This window comes from Lactuca sativa, chromosome 5 (assembly GCF_002870075.4).
Source record: "Lactuca sativa cultivar Salinas chromosome 5, Lsat_Salinas_v11, whole genome shotgun sequence".
In the NCBI taxonomy this organism is placed as follows: domain Eukaryota; kingdom Viridiplantae; phylum Streptophyta; class Magnoliopsida; order Asterales; family Asteraceae; genus Lactuca; species Lactuca sativa.
In genome coordinates, this window is record NC_056627.2 from 60,785,286 (window position 1) to 60,803,299 (window position 18,014).

The 18,014-nt window shown below is 39.2% G+C and overlaps 1 long non-coding RNA gene across 1 annotated transcript; it reads left to right on the forward strand.

Moving 5' to 3' along the window:
• Positions 1–15,148: 15,148 nt before the first annotated feature.
• LOC111907764 (uncharacterized) lies at positions 15,149–17,277 on the forward strand. Its single transcript, XR_002855662.3, has 4 exons — positions 15,149–15,249; positions 15,520–15,623; positions 17,044–17,097; positions 17,194–17,277. It is a non-coding gene; the product is annotated as an uncharacterized LOC111907764 (long non-coding RNA).
• The last annotated feature ends 737 nt before the right edge of the window (positions 17,278–18,014 follow it).

Sequence of the window (18,014 nt, forward strand, 5' to 3'; positions counted from 1 at the left end):
TCATTTTTAAAACATGTACTTAGCAAAACATTAGGAATAAAACGTTCAACAGTCATATCATTTCACAAAAGATAGTGCTTGTCTGGAAAACATTTTTATAAAACATAAAAGTGTCAGAGTACAAATCCCCTACTGTCACTAGCACATAGCATCATATCATACTAGCACAATAACATATCACAGGTAGTAGCAACCCTAGATGAATATCACAGAGACAATCATCTATCATACAATTCCTACTGGTGGGCCGGCATTGTGGCCGTAGACCCACCGCTACTGGAAGGTAACTCACCTCAAAGTACCTGCTGATATGCGTGGGGACTGACTGTCTTCTGCTGCTGCTGCTCTGGAAATCCTCCGGCTATAATTCCCACAAAACCCTTAGTCAAATACTGCTAACCAATCTCGAGGTAAAATGACCATTTACCCCCAACCAAACCAAGAGTCAAAGTCAAAGTCACTGCCAGTTGACCCGACTCGTCGAGTCCATGAACAACTCGCCGAGTTCATGCGAGAAGACTCCCCACTCGCTTCCATATCCTTATATGAACATCCTTTATGAGGATCTAGGGTTTCTGGGACTAACGGAACACGTTAGATTGCTAATCCTATGTGAAAACAAGAAGGGTTGGACTTCTGGCACTTAAACCCTTCGTACACAATAACAGTTCACGCAACTCGCCGAGTTTGAAGAACAACTCATCGAGTACCATGCAATCTTCATAGGACTCGCCGAGTTGTTCATCCAACTCGCCGAGTCTAAGTCCGTATTCATAGAACTTGCTGCGTTCCACCTTGGGACTCGCCGAGTTCCACCTTGGGACTCGCCGAGTCCCTTGACCCATTTCCCATATAAGCCAAATCTGAGACATGCAACTCTTCAAAACCACAGATCTATGATCCTAGGGCATGCTTAACACGTAAAGTTGCAAACTTTACGTGCATGCATGGCCCTATAAGCTCAAAAATGGAATTCTAAGCTCTTTAAGAGGTCATGCACTCCATGGGGTCCTTAATCACTTCAACCATAGCAACTTTATGCTTCTAACACGTCCATAAAGTCTAGATCTGAAGTCCTTTCGGATTATTAAGTACGAACACATGGAGCTTGGTGTTTTAGGACTTGCAAACCACCAAATCGGGACAAAATGGGATCTAAAGAACTATAGATCAAGGTAGAGACTTTACTACCTGAATGAAAGATTCTCCCAAAGTAGATTTCGGATCTACTCCCTCTCTTGCACTCTTCAAACTCTTCTTTTCTTCTTCTAAGCTCCAATTCCCTTCACCAAGCAAGGACTCACTCACAAGCACAAAATAGGGGACTAGGTACTCTCACTACAGCTCTCTGGAAGTGTTAAGGACAAGGGGCCGAGTTAATGTGCTTAAATAGGGTGACAATGCTCAGGTTAGGGTTTTTTCCCAAACAGGGCCTACTCGCCGAGTCGGGAGACCGACTCGCCGAGTCCACGGCTAGGACCCCGTGTCCCATCTCGCTCCTACTTAGCGAGTTGGTCCTTCAACTCGTCGAGTCCAAGGCAAAATGCAAGAATTAAGAATTTAAAATTACAAGAAGTACGTACCGGGAACCAGGTGCTACATTCCACTTTGCATGCATGATCCTTCTTTGCCAACTTTTCCATTAAGGGACCATAAATGTCAATAACTTCAAAATGCTATAACTCCTTTGTTCTACGTCCATTTCCGACGAACTTTATATCCACGAAAAGGTGGCGAGAAGACCTTCGCTTCTAGCGACACACCTCGGCCCAAAAATTCTCAAATAAAACTCCAATACCCATAAAAGACCGAAACGCCCCTAGCCTCGGGCTCTGAAATCCAATAACGAATACTTTCAGAACAGGGTGTTACAGTCCCGATGTAACACCCAAAAATACGATCCAAAAATTTCTTTTAAGAACATTACTAATTCATAGTTAAGTCATTCAAACTTACAAAAAGGGTTTATATTACAAATCATAGTCTCATTTCCAAAAACTTGTTTAATTATCAGAGTAAACAACTCAGGTTAACTTATCATGGTGTGTGCACTACAACCCTCCCGAGCTCCTTCTCTGAAAACTGGATACCTGAAAACAAAACTGAAAACCGTAAGAATGAAGCTTAGTGAGTTCCCCAGATACCACATACCATACAAACCAACTGATCCATACATGCCATACATAGCCAAGAACCATACATAACCAACATATCCATAATCAGGTAAGGTGCTATGTGCCAAACATAGTCTTGATAAGGTGATATGTGCCAAACATAGTCTTGCCATTATGCCACGGGCCGCACGTGGTCTTCCTGGTCAAGCCTGGGGCCACTCCCTGGGTCTTATAGACAAGTGCCAAGGGCCACCCCCTGGTCTTTTATGCAAGTATCACAAAGACAACCGTACATACTACTCTACTTAGTTAAACAACATACAGTGTGCCAGAAGCCACCTCCTGGTCTTTCATATATAATAAAATTCAATGCGCCAGGAGCCACCTCCTGGTTTTTCATACATATTGCCTAGGGCTAACCCCTGGGTCTTCCTACCTTACATAATAACATACTGTGTGCCAGGAGCCGCCTCCTGGTCTTTCATGCATATTGCCTAGGGATAACCCCCGGATCTTCCTATCATACATAAACTAAATGGGCCGGCATTGGTGCCTTAGACCTACACAAACAGTGAGGAGACTCACCTCGCACTATTGAACTTTGCTGATAATCCTCTGGTTGCTGACCGACAACCCTCTAAACCACTGCTCCACTAGCTCCACTAGCAACTAGTATCAACATAACACTTAGTTCCAAACTGAACTCCAGAAGTCAAACTAAGTCAACTCCGGTCAAAGTCAAAGTCCTGGTCAAATTCAACCTTCCAGGTCAACCGTACTCGCCGAGTTCATATGCTCAGAGTCCTTCCATTCGCGACTCGACTCGCCGAGTCCACCGATTTCCGAGTCCTGTCCTGTCCAACGCACTGAGTCTCCACTCGACTCACTGATTTGAGTCTTAACTCGAAGGGTTCGGGGTTTCGCGACCTGACTCGCCGAGTCCAAGAACAGACTCGCCGAGTCCAAGGCAAACTTCAACAGACTCGTCGAGTTGTTCTTCCAACTCGTCGAGTTCCTACCCAACTTCATCCAACTCGTCGAGTTCACCCATGTGACTCGCCGAGTCACTTCAGCTCTTAATCCATGCAGTGGCTTTTCGAGCCAAACATGGGCTCCAACGCATAGATCCACTCTCCCAAAGCCCATTCCCCACGTAAAGTTGCAACCTTTACGTGTAACTAAGGAGATTTATGCTAAACACACCACAAACTAGGGTTTAAGACAACCATGCTTCACCTACACTCTCAAGGCTGATACTTTATGACTCTCTGGGCCAAGACACAACTGGAGCTGAAGGGATTCAGCTTGGGGACGTCCAAACCCGAAATGTATCATACTTGGTCCAAAATCTCATAAAGAGGGACATGAAATGATCAAACAATTATCAAGGCAAGGAAGGAACTTGATTACTAAAATGAGCAGCTAAAGAGATGAATCTTCTGGATCTAGAACCTTACTCTTGAACCCTCAACTCCTTCTTCTCCTTCTAGGCTTCAAGAACACTCCAACTCTTCAACAATGGCTCATACACTCAAAGAGAGCACTAGGGTTTCGTGGAATAGCTTCTGGACAGTGGGGGCTACAAATGAGGCTGATAGAAGGAGAATGAGATGCTTAAATAGGGCACCAAGTCCGTAAATTAGGGTTTTCCAACCCAGACCTGACTCGCCGAGTCGGTCCCTCCGACTCGCCGAGTCGGTCACTTAAACCCCGACACGGGTCCCGCTCCAACTCGTCGAGTTCACTCATGGACTCGACGAGTTGACCCCTTTAACTTAGGGTTTTCCTTTCCTTTCCTGGTCTTTCTGATTCTGGGTGTTACAACCGAATTAGAATTTCATGATTTTAGAATACCAAGTATCGTCACATATTAATATAGACGATGCTGGTTGGTTACCAGTTCGAGTCGAGAAGTTCAATACTCTTGCTCATCTATTCCTTTGAAGTTGATGAAGCTCTCTCCCCAGCCTGTCTCCCTCTTTTTCTTCTTTGCATCCACCTAACCTTTCTCTGGTACCAAGAATGTGGGGATGGTGTTCCCATCGGTGCTAGAGTTCCACGTCAGCCAAGTCGAAGATCCAACCCATGCCATTTCGTCCATTCTAATTAGAGTTTTGATAGCAAATGTTGTGACATCCCTAATTTCACAGCCAGAAGAGACCGATTTGTTTATGCTTTATTTAAAATCAGAGTATCCTTTTAAGAATAACATTGCGGAATTTGTTCCCAATAATATGATAAAGATATTATCAAAGAATCATCGTCAATACAATGCATAAGCATAAACAGAAATAGTAAATGCCTTAAAAACATCTATTATTATAATGGCCTATAATCCATGGATCTCTCATCGGATCATCACACATGTCCTCTTATGTCACTACTTGTAAAGGTTGTAATATAAGAAACTGAATAGGTCAGGCTTGAGAGCCTAGTGAGCACATAAGATTTTCAACCCATAATAATTAAGTTCTTTTATTTCATCAAATCATTCAACCCGATTACATGTTCCCGTTATCCTCACTTTCTATCCCTAAAATATCTAGTTCAAGGGACCTAGCCTAAGGATTATCATCGGGAAGACAATACTACTTATGGGATTCCTTAACAATGTATGTCAGTAAGGCAACCTCGAGGGGGATGGAGTACACCTGGTGAACACGTAGTTCAAAAACACATACAGGTTGCAAGCCTGACAGCGTTCCACTGGACTTTCTAGAATAGTCTGTATCTTCATCTATACTCCGATAGATGATTGGATCAACTTAACATCAATGTCTCTCATCATTTATTTCATCTTTCATCATCTATATCTTCTACCCATATTTACCCAACATATTTATAGGTATAAAATATATATGCGGTTTAAATCAACTAAAACATATATAAATCGTTCAACCAACATAGATATCAAGAACACAGATAATATGCACGTATAACATGTAATTTATATTAAATATTTCATATCTATGTGTAAGATTAAAGTAACTATGCACTCACTTGTTAAAGTGACGACTCGAAACTCGGGTAGCACTTCGCTTCTAGCAACTGTCTTTTCCTTTGACGTAACCTAGTATTATTGCAGCGAAGTTTTAGTCTAATATTTATTACGACTAATTATTAGTCTATATTCATCATTAACTCAAAGTATACTTCATGATCTATCAAGTAAAGATCATATCGGAGGCAGGGTCCGTTTGGTATATGAAGTATACTGTTTGGAAATCTCACTTTAAACACCTCACTAAATCACAGCCTAGACATCATCCCCATAAGTAGATCAATTAGTATAAAAACCTTGAATCAATAATAAATCTTGTTTATAGGTTCATAATAACAATAATGAACTTAAACATAAGTTATACTTAAAGTTAGGTAAGCATAACTCACTTACAAGGGGTTTAGCGAGAAACCAAGCTCTGCACAGGCAGAACTTCTGAGCCGAAAGCTCTTCTTCTCAGGGCTTTCTGACACTCCGGGGCTCGCTACTAACACCTAGGAGGTGCTAGGGAAATGCTTGGAGGGTTTGGGGGTGTTTGGGAGAGAATAGGTTGAAGCAGTGTAGAGAAATGAATGAAAAACGAGCTCTGTTTATAGGCTGCCCAGTGCCCAGTATGTTGGGCGTACTCAACATTACGCGGAGTGTAATAGGTAAAACAGAAGTATGTTGGGCGTACTCATGCCACATGTCTCCATCTCTTGCAAAGTTGTGGGGAGGAAGTAGTGGCATAGATCTTGTCATGTGGCACTTCGAGGTTTAATCCAAAAATTAATTATCTTCTAAAATCCTAAACTTTCACATACGAGCTCCATTTTTGACGTTATTTATATCCACGCGTAGGTAGCGACATAATCTACAACTTTCATTTAGACTTAGTTGGCTAATTTTGACTTTATATTAATGTTATCTTTAGACTACTTGAGTGTGTGTGGCAAGGGCATGACAAAGATGATGTGACTCTTTATGCTACTATGACCATTGTCCTGTGAAAATGGTAAAAAGAGAAAAATGTTAAGCTCAACATATATGTGTAAGTATCTCTTATTTCCCCTACTATTTTCACTCTCTCTTTCATTCTCTTCTCATCTGCCATAGAAAACCGGTATCAGTCCATTGTCATGATAAATAATGATATGATTGTAACTCTAAGGCTAGGATAAATTAGATTGTGTGGTTACAAAATCCAATCCTACCTTGACATGCTTTGTATTCTAGCTCCTTGCTAGAATTTGGTTTTAGGTTTTTTAATATATATTTTGCTATTGTTTTAAAAAATAATGATATAATTGTTGTGAATCTTATGTGGAGCTAACATGGTTATTGCAAAAATGGCATCATTCTCATTAATCTCAGAGAAAAAGTCAAATGTTCTAGATATTCTAGATAGCAATGATGAATAGGGTGACAAACCAAATAGAGTATAGGTTTAAAGTTTCACCAACATATACATATTTTGTAAAATACGTCAAATTATGTACTTAAACCTATTTCATCGATATTGATGTTAACGTTATTCAAAAATATTTTTTCCAAAATTGTTTAAGGTCAACTAGTAACTATATTATTTTAGTTTAATCTAGTTATGTTCTTGAATATCTACTTGAAGAATTATTTAGTGAATTTGTAGATATTTATGAGATGGTATGGGCAGTGATTCATACACAACTGTTTTTTGCCATACACAACAATGTGTGCATTATAGAGTTATACAGTACATCATTATTAAACATAAATTGTTGTGTATGGAGAAAAATTATTGTGTACAAATCATCTCCCATAAAATAAGTTGCCCATGCTTTCTTTTCATTGTTTTACCTGTTTGTTAATAATATGATGATTTACACAATGAAGTCCTTCAAATAACAATAATATATTACTTGGTAGTTATTTCGAAAAGACAAAACTTCAAAAATGGTCCATGTGGTTTCCAAAAACATCAAGTTTAGTCCCTAAATTCAAAAAACCTCACAGATGGTCCCTGTGGTTTCAAAACTTTTAACAAATGGTCCTTCCAGCTCACTCCGTTAGCATTTCACCGTTAACTCATTTTTTAATAAAATATTGCATGGGTAATTTCGTCATTTTAGTTGTAACCTTCTCTCTTTAAAAGAAATTGCATGTCCGATTTTTGGGCAAACCCTTTAGCTTTATCAGTCGTCATCTCTCCTCCTTTCCACTGTTGCTCGACCGTTGCACCCTTCACGACATCCAATCGCTCCTGATTCAAAGATGGTGACTTGTAGATGTGGGAATGAAGCAATGAAGATCACTTCATGGACGGATCGTAACCCTGGAAGACAATTTTGGAACTGTAGAAGATGTGGTTTCATTCGATGGTCTAATCCTCCTATGTGTGCTAGGGCATTGGTGGTGATTCCAGGTTTGATAAGATCAATGAATCGATTGGAAGAGAGGGTTGCCATTGTAAGTGCAGAATTGTGGAACTACCAGCTGATGTCGTTTTGTTCATGGGTGTTTTTTTTGGTATTATTTTAATCTCTAAGTATCTTGTGAAGGTTTGGATGGCAATGGAGTTTTGGTTTTTGGTTTGTAACCATTGCAGGGTTTTTTTATTTTAATTGGATAGGGTTTTTTTTGCTTTCAGTTTATGTAGGTGGTTTTGGAATTGGTGTTGTTGTATTTGGTTTATGTATTAGATTAATGTGTAATGCAGTGGTAATGGTAATGGTAATGGAATGTAGTTTGTTATAGTTCATTGTTCAATTTCTTGAATGTTTTTGAAATGCAATTGTTAAGTGTATTGTAAATGCATCTTTAAGATGGTAATGGTAATGGAATGTAGTTTGTTATAGTTCATTGTTAAATCTCTTGAATGTTTCTGAAATGCAACTGTTAAGTGTATTGTAAATGCATCTTTAAGATGTTAATGGTAATGGAATGTAGTTTGTTATAGTTCATTGTTCAATTTCTTGAATGTTTTTGAAATGCAATTGTTAAGTGTATTGTAAATGCATCTTTAAGATGGTTTTCATTTGCAATTGAAATGTACAATGTTATTAATTGATCTATGAAGGGTATACCAAACCTTACATGGTATAAAACTATAAAACTATAAACCTTACATGGTATAAAACTATAAACATTAAGGGGCCTAAGTGCTCTGAACTAAAAGTATCCTACAGAATATAAGTATTTTGAAAAGTATTTAAGTATGCCGAGCCGTTGAGATCCGTAACTACACGTAGAACAAAACATAAGTAAATGGGTGTTGTACGCTACAGTTAAACCTGGGCAGTTATGTAGTCGTGTATAGGGTCAATATAGCCTGGCCAACTATATTCATTCGAGACACGACCAACATATGCTTGGGAGTGACTGTGGTATGCGGCATACCTAAAACTTACCCAATACTCCAAACAACGAGTCGTCGTTGCAGTGAATCATGAAATACTATGGGAGTATTTCTCGAGTCAATCCTTTGTATAAAGTCCTCGTATATGCGTTGTTCCTTGATCATTCCTCTAGCGATAAAATGTTCTGTCTTGATAACTCTTTCCTGCTTTATCGCTTAATACGGTGTTATATATGTCTTGATGAGATATCCCCTGTTCCATATCTCTTGATTCAATTCAGAGGACTTATGATCCTCTCTTTCCTGATCTTTTTAGATCACGATGCCTCCAAGAAAGAGACCCAGCTCGAAGAACACCAACAACCCTCCGCCATCACCTCCTCCTGAATTTGACCCTGTGATGTTCCAGGCAGCTGTCAATGCCGCAGTGGCAGCTGCTATGTCTCAAAGGAACTCAGATGGTTCTGGTGGTACCCAAAACCCAGAGAAAAGTCAGGGACACCAAAGAGGGGGTTCCTATAAAGACTTCATGAACGCGAAGCTCACATCCTTTGATGGCACTGGAGGTGTCATATCCCTTACCCGATGGTTCGAGAAGATCGAATCAATCTTTGAAATATGCGCCTGTTCGGAGTCTGACAAAGTAAAGTTCGCCGCCTGCACCTTCCTAGACAAAGCCCTGACTTGGTGGAACGGCCGAGTCAAATCCCTAACTTTACCTGTAGCAAATGCTATGGGTTGGGAAGCTATGAAGGAGCTTCTACTCGCAGAGTATTGCCCTCGGGGCGAAATTCAGAAGCTAGAACACGAACTCTGGAACCTAAAGATGAAGGGTTCCGACATAGCCTCTTATACTTCAAGATTCGATGATCTGGCGTTACTCTGTCCGGGAATGGTTACCCCGGAGAGTAAAAAGATTGAGAGGTTCATCTGGGGGTTGACCCAGCCAACCAAAGGGAATGTCTTGGCTGCGAAGCCAGACACCTATGATAGTGCTAAATGTCTTGCGGAAATCCTGATCGATCACGAAGACAACTCTGATGAGGAGGCTAGCACTCCCGAACCAGTCACAAGTGGAGGTGGAAGTAAAAAGAAATTTTGGAACAAGCGAAAGGCTCAGAGTCCGTAAGGGTCTTATAAGAAACAACAAATAGTAGCAGTCCATGCTGCTACTGCCCTTGTTGCTGTTTTGGCTGTCGGTTCCACAACCCAAACTCCTACCAGTGGATACACTGGTACCCTTCCTTGGTGTGATAAGTGCAGCTACCAATACCGCATTCCTGGTCCATGTTGCGAAAGGATCTGTGACAACTGTGGCAAGAAGGGCCATCTTGCTCGAACCTGCAGAAAACCAGCCAAATCAACGAACCAATCATCCGGAACGGGAATCAGTCCAGCCTGCTACAGTTGTGGCGAAGTAGGACACTTCAAAAGAAATTGCCCCAAAGCAACTACAACCGCTGATCCCACTGTCGCCGCAGGTATACTTCTCTTTGATAATTCTTATACCTGCAACTCTTTACGATTCTAGAACCAGAAGGGGAAACTTGTTATCTATCCAACCGAGCAATTTCTAAACTTAATCCTTTGTTTATAATCAAAATTGAGTACAATCGAGACGGCTAACCAGTGAGATAGAGAACACTAACTTCATACCTATAGATTGTGTCCTCAGTCCGGAGGATTATTTTGTTCCATTCGATTTAAATGGGGGAAACTTTTCATGAAATACTTTGATGCTATGTTTTGACATGAAATGACCGAGTCTCATTCATGTTGTTATCCTTGGGTTTCGAAAGGGTCGCTCATCTAGATCTTTTCCCCAACCCGTCTCTCGTGATCTTTCGGCATCAAACCTTCGTATCATTTCATGCCTTAAAGCTCAAAAGTTTTTCCCGATATGAATTATCACGCATCCCTCGTTTCTGTGATCATTGAGAAAATGGAAGTCAGCAGCTCTTTCCCCTATATGTCTTTCCCGAAGAATTCCCGAGAATTTCTTTCGAACATTTAGCTTAGTTCCGCATCGGCCTAATCTCTGGAACTACCTCGTGACCGAACCTCAGTGAGAATGATGTGTTCAAAACGGTGACCTAGAACTGATATGATCACTACAGATTAGTAGTGGTATCCTTTTGGTCAAATCTTTTTCCCTCGATCATGTAGCCAAGCAAAATAGTCGTAACCCTATACTTTTCCAACGTCTAAGGCGATAGGAAATTAGTCGGCTCCGATTATACCCATAGAAACCTGTCGATTCTAGGGTCCCATCGACTAATATCGTATTCTTACCCATAAATTTCTTCTAAAGCCATTAGACCCTTCGTGATCCTCATAAAAATCGATTTCATAATCTTCCAACTTCGGCTACCTTCAGAACTTGGTAACATCCATCCGGTACTTCACGTCTCGAATCCTTAGAAGTACCTATCCGATGAAACCCTAGTGATTTCCTTTGAGGAAACCGAAGTCGTCCAGGGTTGAAACTTCCATGAGAGAACCGATTGAGATCGTAGATTGAGAGAGAGTCAATGTACGAAGCAAAAACACGTCCCGATAATGAGAATTTGCTAGAACGCCCAGCAGAGACCTGATCCCACATGAGAACGTGAAGATCCGAGGCAACAAATCCATTCGTGTCTCATTCCAATTCATGATCTATATCTTATTCTTTGAATTTCGGGACGAAATTCCCTCTAACGGGGGGATAATGTAACAACCCGAAGTTGTTCATCGCCGAAAACCTATTCTACCCGTATAGCTCGTCGTATATCGAAACGTTCCGATGTCGTTTTTGGGTTAAGTTAATCAAACCTATATGTTTAATTGATGCTAATGAGTGTCCAAACCCCTTAGGAACTCATGAATTTAGCCCAAAATGTTTATTTCATAAATTTTAGAAATGTCCTCGCCGGATTACGGAAACCTAATCGGGTGCGACCAAAAGCCACGTTTAATGCCGGTATCGGGTAGAATTCCACCGTGTCCAAGTTTTGCAACCTATATAAACGTGTTAAACATTTCATTTGAAGCTTTTTCTCTCTCTCTCTCTCTCTCTCTCACTACTCTCTCTCTAACCTCTCTCCTAAATCCAAGTTTAAGGGTCTAAAACTCAATTTTAAGGCCTCATCCCTAAGGTACCTTCCTAACCTTAATGTATAGCATATTTGACCTTCAAATTTGAGATTAATATATGAAATAAGGTCTTGTATATGAGTTTACGGCCCTGGAAGGAGCTTGGGCCGTAAACACATAATTAAAGGGTTTTTATGCCTTTAAACCCCTCCTAAACAACTTTGGGACTTAGATATGGCTAAATGACTTCATGGAATGGACTTAGAACATTTGAGACATGAATTTTGAGTGATTTGAAGGAGTTTACGGCCAAGGCACATGCTTGGGCCGTAAACTCATATATATGGGGTTTTTGTGACCGTAAACCCTTCCAAAACACTAATAAGGCTTAGATATGAATTTTAGAATATTGGTTTTAGCCTTAGAACACCTTAAACATATTATTTGAGGGACAATTGAGAGTTTACGGCCAAGACTTATGCTTGGTCCGTAAACCCTTCATATTGGTGTGTAAACTCCTTTAAAAGTGTTAAAATGCCACTTTAACACACCTAAAGCCTTGGGATAAATTCTAGAAGTGTATACAAACAAGTTTTAGACCTTAAAACATATTATTTTCCCCATCTAAGGAGTTCACGGCCATGAGGGTGTTCATGGGCCGTAAACTCCAAAATCTAGGCCAAAAGTCCCATAAAAATCCATTCAAGGCTAGGAAAAATCATTAGAATCACATGTGATTGAATAAGGGACCAAAACATTAAGGATTTGATGTGAGGGGGGAGTTTACGGCCGTAAACTCCATGTTTACAGTCGTAAACTCTAATAAATAGTCCTTAATTATGTTTAATCCATTCCAAGGCCCTAGAATTGATCCTAGCAAATTTCCCCATGTAGGATAAGACCATTTTGCACCATAAACTACCCCACCATGAGTTTACGGCCGTAAACTCATGGGGAGGGGGTCATTAGGGCCGAAATCTCCTCTATGAGTTTACTCTTGAAGAGTAAACTCCATATCCAAGCCTTATGTGACTTTAAACGCCACCCGGGTCCCTCCAAACACTTGTAATGGGGTGTTTCCGCGACTAAAAGTGTTTGTACCTAACAATTAAATAATCTAAGTCCTAATTAGATACAAATGTGTATCTTTGCATTATACATAGGAACCTCGTGCGTTTGCAAGCCCCGAACCAACGTTTAACATCCTAAATCGTCACGTTTCTCGTCCGGTGAGTTCATACCCCTACGTTTTTCCGTGTTTTTCAATGTTTTCAGGGGGGGAATACAAGCAAACTATAACTGTTTTCAAAACATAACATTGATGTGTTTCAAATAATATCTGGCAAATTTATAAACACTTTTACTCCTTATGTATTATGCTGAGCATAAGGGATGATTTATCAACTACAACTAAATGGATTTTAGTTAAGAAAATAACCAAACTAATCAAATTATTATGGGAATAATTTGGGGTTCTTTAGTTCTTGTTTTATCATGTACTGATTTGTGTATAAAGTTATTAGATAAACTACGTCTGATTCAGTTTATCTCTGTATCATTTGAATGTATTGCCAGATAGTTTCATTGTATGTATCTATATTCACTGTATTATGTTTCATAATCTTTTGTATGTTTGATATCGTATGGGAACCCTGTGAATAGTTTAGTACTAGTTTGTGATTTAGTCACTACCCTTTATGGATGATCAGTAAATCCTCCCCGGAAGTGTAACCAGAGTCTCCTGGAGGGAGAGCGAGGAATTTGTGAATAGATCTATTCGGGACTGACAATCCCACACCTTAACTGCTAGCTACAGTTAGGCGGGCACGCCTGGGGTGACAAATTCTGGATATCGTCCGATGTCTGACAAGCGTCAAGGAGGTTTCGTTGTCGTATCAGCATGGTTATCCGACTCACAATACGTATTAATATAAATTTATTCACGACTTTGGTTTTGGATATATATATCTAGTACGGGATGGTAATCCCATGGTTTTTGGTCTATAGGGTTCATATCTATTGCAGGATGTTATTCCTATGGTTAGAATCTATATCTAGTTCGGGATAGTGATCCCATGGTTTTATCAAACTATCTTATATCTAGTTCGGGATAGTAATCCCATGGTTTTATCAAAATGTCACTACTAGAAAACAACCCTATAATGACGCGCAAACAATGACACGCGGTGATTTACGATACGCAAAAGCGGGCGCTCTAAAAATAATGTCATCTCTTCTAAAATTTGAAGGATAAAGGACGCGCTTTTGTGCGTGCCCTAAAATTAATGTCCAACAAAAAAATTTAAAAACACGGAGGGCACTTATTTAAAAATGGGCGTCGTCTAGAAATGTCGCTTTATATTTGTTTAATGAAAGGCGCGTTCTTTAATTTTGCAGCTGGGGGGAAACGAAAATCCCAAAAGTTTGAAAGGCCTCCATTGTTATCCTCTACCTTATTTCCTTCTTTCTTTTCTATCTCTCTCACTCTAATACCCAAAAAAACCCTAATTTCATCACCACTCCTCTTTTCTCCCGCAACAAAATCGCAATATCACCAAAAATCTCTGATCCCGTCTTTTGAACAGATCAAACCCACAGGGGTTCTCGATTTCTCTATGTTGATGTGTGGTGACACGAACAAAAAAAGAGTGTAGCGAGTCTACCATTCAATTTCATTTGTCGGATGCTTCAAATCGACTATTGTTTTGTCTCTCACAGGGGTTTCTTTATGCGTTCCCTTCACCTTCGTTGATGTCGTTTTCCAAGGCCAGTCTGGATAATCAGCATCATCGGTAAGTGGATGCTTGTGTTCTTAACTCCTCTTAACCCTACATCAGCCTCACGTGATAATGTGATTCACGAAATGGCATCGTTTGCTGATGAAAGTTGCCTTGTTGCTTGCTTCCGGTCAGCCTGACATCACATTGAGATGGAAGACTTGGTTGTGGGTTTTCCTTGTGGCCGGTGGAGTTTCTCCCAATGACGATTTCCACTCTTACATCCCCTTTAATCGACACCTCTTCTTCTTTGCTGCTTACTCACCCTAAATCAGGTAATACCGATACCGACCTAGCGGTGGGGTTTCCTTCTTGACGGTGGTGGAGTGTTTCCCCAAAGCTACTTTGATTCAGTTCATCTTTATATTCTATTTGATTAGGGGTTCTTGTTACTAACCAAACAGTAGCCGGATGGGGAAGACACATCAGGGGAGGTAGGAGGTAATCATAAAAAAGCGACTTCAAACTGTTACACTTTCTACTCTTATTATTATACTAACCAAACATTATGAATTTGTTGTGCAGATAAAATCTTCCTATGGAATCTCAAGGAATCTTTTAATTAAATTCAAAGATGATACGATTGATCCACCTTAGCTCAGGTGCTTAGCTCAGAGTCTGCCATTAGTTCAGTGCTGGATATGTCAGTTCGTTCACTCCATGTTGATCATGGACTTCCTTTACAACAGGTTTGGCTGTTGTTGTTTCTGTTTGACTTATTGACTTAATAATATATCTTGTGTTGTAATTTGTAAACCTATTTGCATTGATCAGGCTTTGCCAGATGTCCCACCGGGAATGGTGGATGCTGTAAACAGGGGTGGAGAGCTATTTTCAAATTTAACTACAGGGACACTTGAACAGATAACTTAAATGTTCCAAATGAGCAGCTAAAAATCCCAAAATCTCCCCCTATGAATGATGAATTGAGAGTCTCAACTGGCTCAAGAACTCTTGAACCTGTTGCATGTAAGTAATACTGTTTCTTATTCTTTTACACTATTTAAAATAATCTAATTTGGTTTAAATATTTGTTCAACGACTTTTTGCTTTTGCCCAAATTTTTTTCATTGTTGTTTCATTTTAGAGTATAACATTAACATATGCCCGAAAGATGCATCATTTTTTACCTGTTACCATGGTTGTGGACAAACTGAAATGTTTTTGTTGCATAAATGACCATTTTACCCTTGTGTTATACCTTAAAAATTAAGTTGCCACAAACGTTTGCTGCAATAGAAGGTCTGATTCGAGGAAGATCATACACCATTAGGCTTGATGACCAAGTTCTACTAAGATTCTCACCCACAAAACCTGAATCAACTTATTACTTTGGTGATATGGTAAAAATAAACCTTTGTAATTGTTTTTTGACTTAATTTAGACAGAATAGCTTACTGGGTTAAGCAAAAAACTTGGCTTAATGTATTTGGGCACTACTTGTTTAGCTATTTACATTTACACCCCCCCTTTTTTTTCCTCCAGACAACTCCTCTCATGTTCTCCCTTCATGGTGGCCTAAGAAGGTTTTACATTATTTTAACGATATTTTTCTTATAGTTGGATTTGAAAACTGAAGTCTAATAGCTTATTAAGATCAAAACTAGTGTAAAACCTTCTTAGGTTAACATATTTGTTAGAGTTGAAATTTATTCACAATCAAAACAATTCGTAACTACTATGTCCGGTTAAAACTACTATTAATAGTATTTATGATTAAATTTCATGATCAATCTAAGTTGCTAATCTTATTGTAATTAAATATATTTTCATCTGTATTGTTATTTATAGAAAGTAAAATCTGATTTATAGCTGTTCTTAAATAAAGTCATCTGTTATTTACCATCATTTCTATATAGGCTAATATGTTCATTTACTCATTTTCCGACGGTTCATTCAGTATGGCACTTTATTCAGACATACATCATTACCCACTCAACCTCTTTTCATTGTTAAAACTACTATTAATAGTATTTATGATTAAATTTCATGCTACTTTTTTTGGGTACAATTCTCTCTTTTTTTGGTGGACTTATGGATTTGACTTGATGGCAGAAAGGAGATACAACTGTGCCTCATGAACCAGTACAAACTATTGCCCCACATCCCCTTGAAGTATAGTTGCAATAGGTAGCTTCCCCTGCTGTAGTTTTAACATGGTTAGCTTGAACCAATACAAGCTAACCATGATAGAGCTTCAGTTAGAAGCCCTGTGGAGTCCAACAACAAGGATCTTCAAGCTGTGACTATGTCTGCTGGAATGAACACCTTGAAAAGAGAAGCGTATGAGGATAAAGCAACAACTAATGCACAAGCCACACCTACAATAAAGGAAAGTCCATCGGTTCCCCCCCCCCCCCCCCCCCCTGCAAAAGAAGAGCAGAGAATTATTGCATTTCCTCCTAAACAGGAACATGAGGTAAATGAGGGTGTAACGTACAAGGGTAAGGCAGTTGCATCAGGACCTGATGTTGTCCCTGAAACTGCCCAATCTAGATTGACTTCACAACCAGGGAACTTACCTCAAACAAAAGATCTGGACCCTTCCAGAAAGTACCATGGTCCACTGTTTGCTGGATTTGAATCTAGAGAGAAAAAGGATAAGGCCGGATCTTGTTTTGAGGTTACTTATATACCCCTGAATCAACTTATTACTTTGGTGATATGGTAGAAAAAAATAAATCTCAAACCATCTTATTTTCCTAATCCATATCCTTTCTTTGGTTGAATTACTTATATACCCTTGTGGATTTCTGATCACAGATAGGTGGAACTCTTACCTTTTTCCACGAGGAAGAAACTAGAAGATGTCTTGAGGTACTAACATAACAAGTATAACTTGCATTTTTTGTTCCATTGACATCAGTACAAGGGTATTTACGTCTTTTAACTCGTTTGGTTCATCTGTTCCAGCTTTCAGTAACCTTGGAGTTATCCGAGACTATAAGTCGTCGCTCTGCACATCCTTCTAGAAAATATTCCCCAACAATTACAAAGGTTTATCATCTGATTCTTTTGGATTTTTTAATTTTATTTAACTTATCTGAATTTATATATACAGATATCCCAACAACCATACACATTACATCTCCTTCATCCTTCTCTTCTTGCTCTCAGAATCAAATCAGGTTTGCTATCTCACTTTCAATAATAATGATTATAATAATAATTATTATATGGGTTATAATAATAATAATAATAATAATAATAATAATAATACATGGATGATATACTTTGTATAATTTGTATTATTGGATTACAAAAATAACACCATTCCTATTTACAGTGTGATGAATTGTCCAAGAAAGGAAGAACAATAATGCCAATTGAATTTCAGGTTCCATTTTGTATTATTGGATTACAAAAATAACACCATTCCGTTAAAGAGGTACTGTTTAGAATCTTGCATGTATATATGACTATATGTACTTCATACAAGTTTACATGTTACTGTTCAATAAATATAGTTACTTTCTACTACTTTGTGACTTTTTTCCCCTGACACTTTAAATAACAGAGCAAGGAGAGCATTCTAAACATTCTGGAAACTTTAAAAGAACAGGGATATGAGTACACAGAAGATTTTGGAAGTTTTAGTCATGTTTCTTGTAGATGACTTGGTCGTTCACTTTGCAACAAAGCCTCCATCACTTGGTATGTGTTGTTATCTTCTCTCTAGTCTTTACTTACACTGATTTTACTCAAAGTGGCATATTTCTATCTGTGCTTGTGCT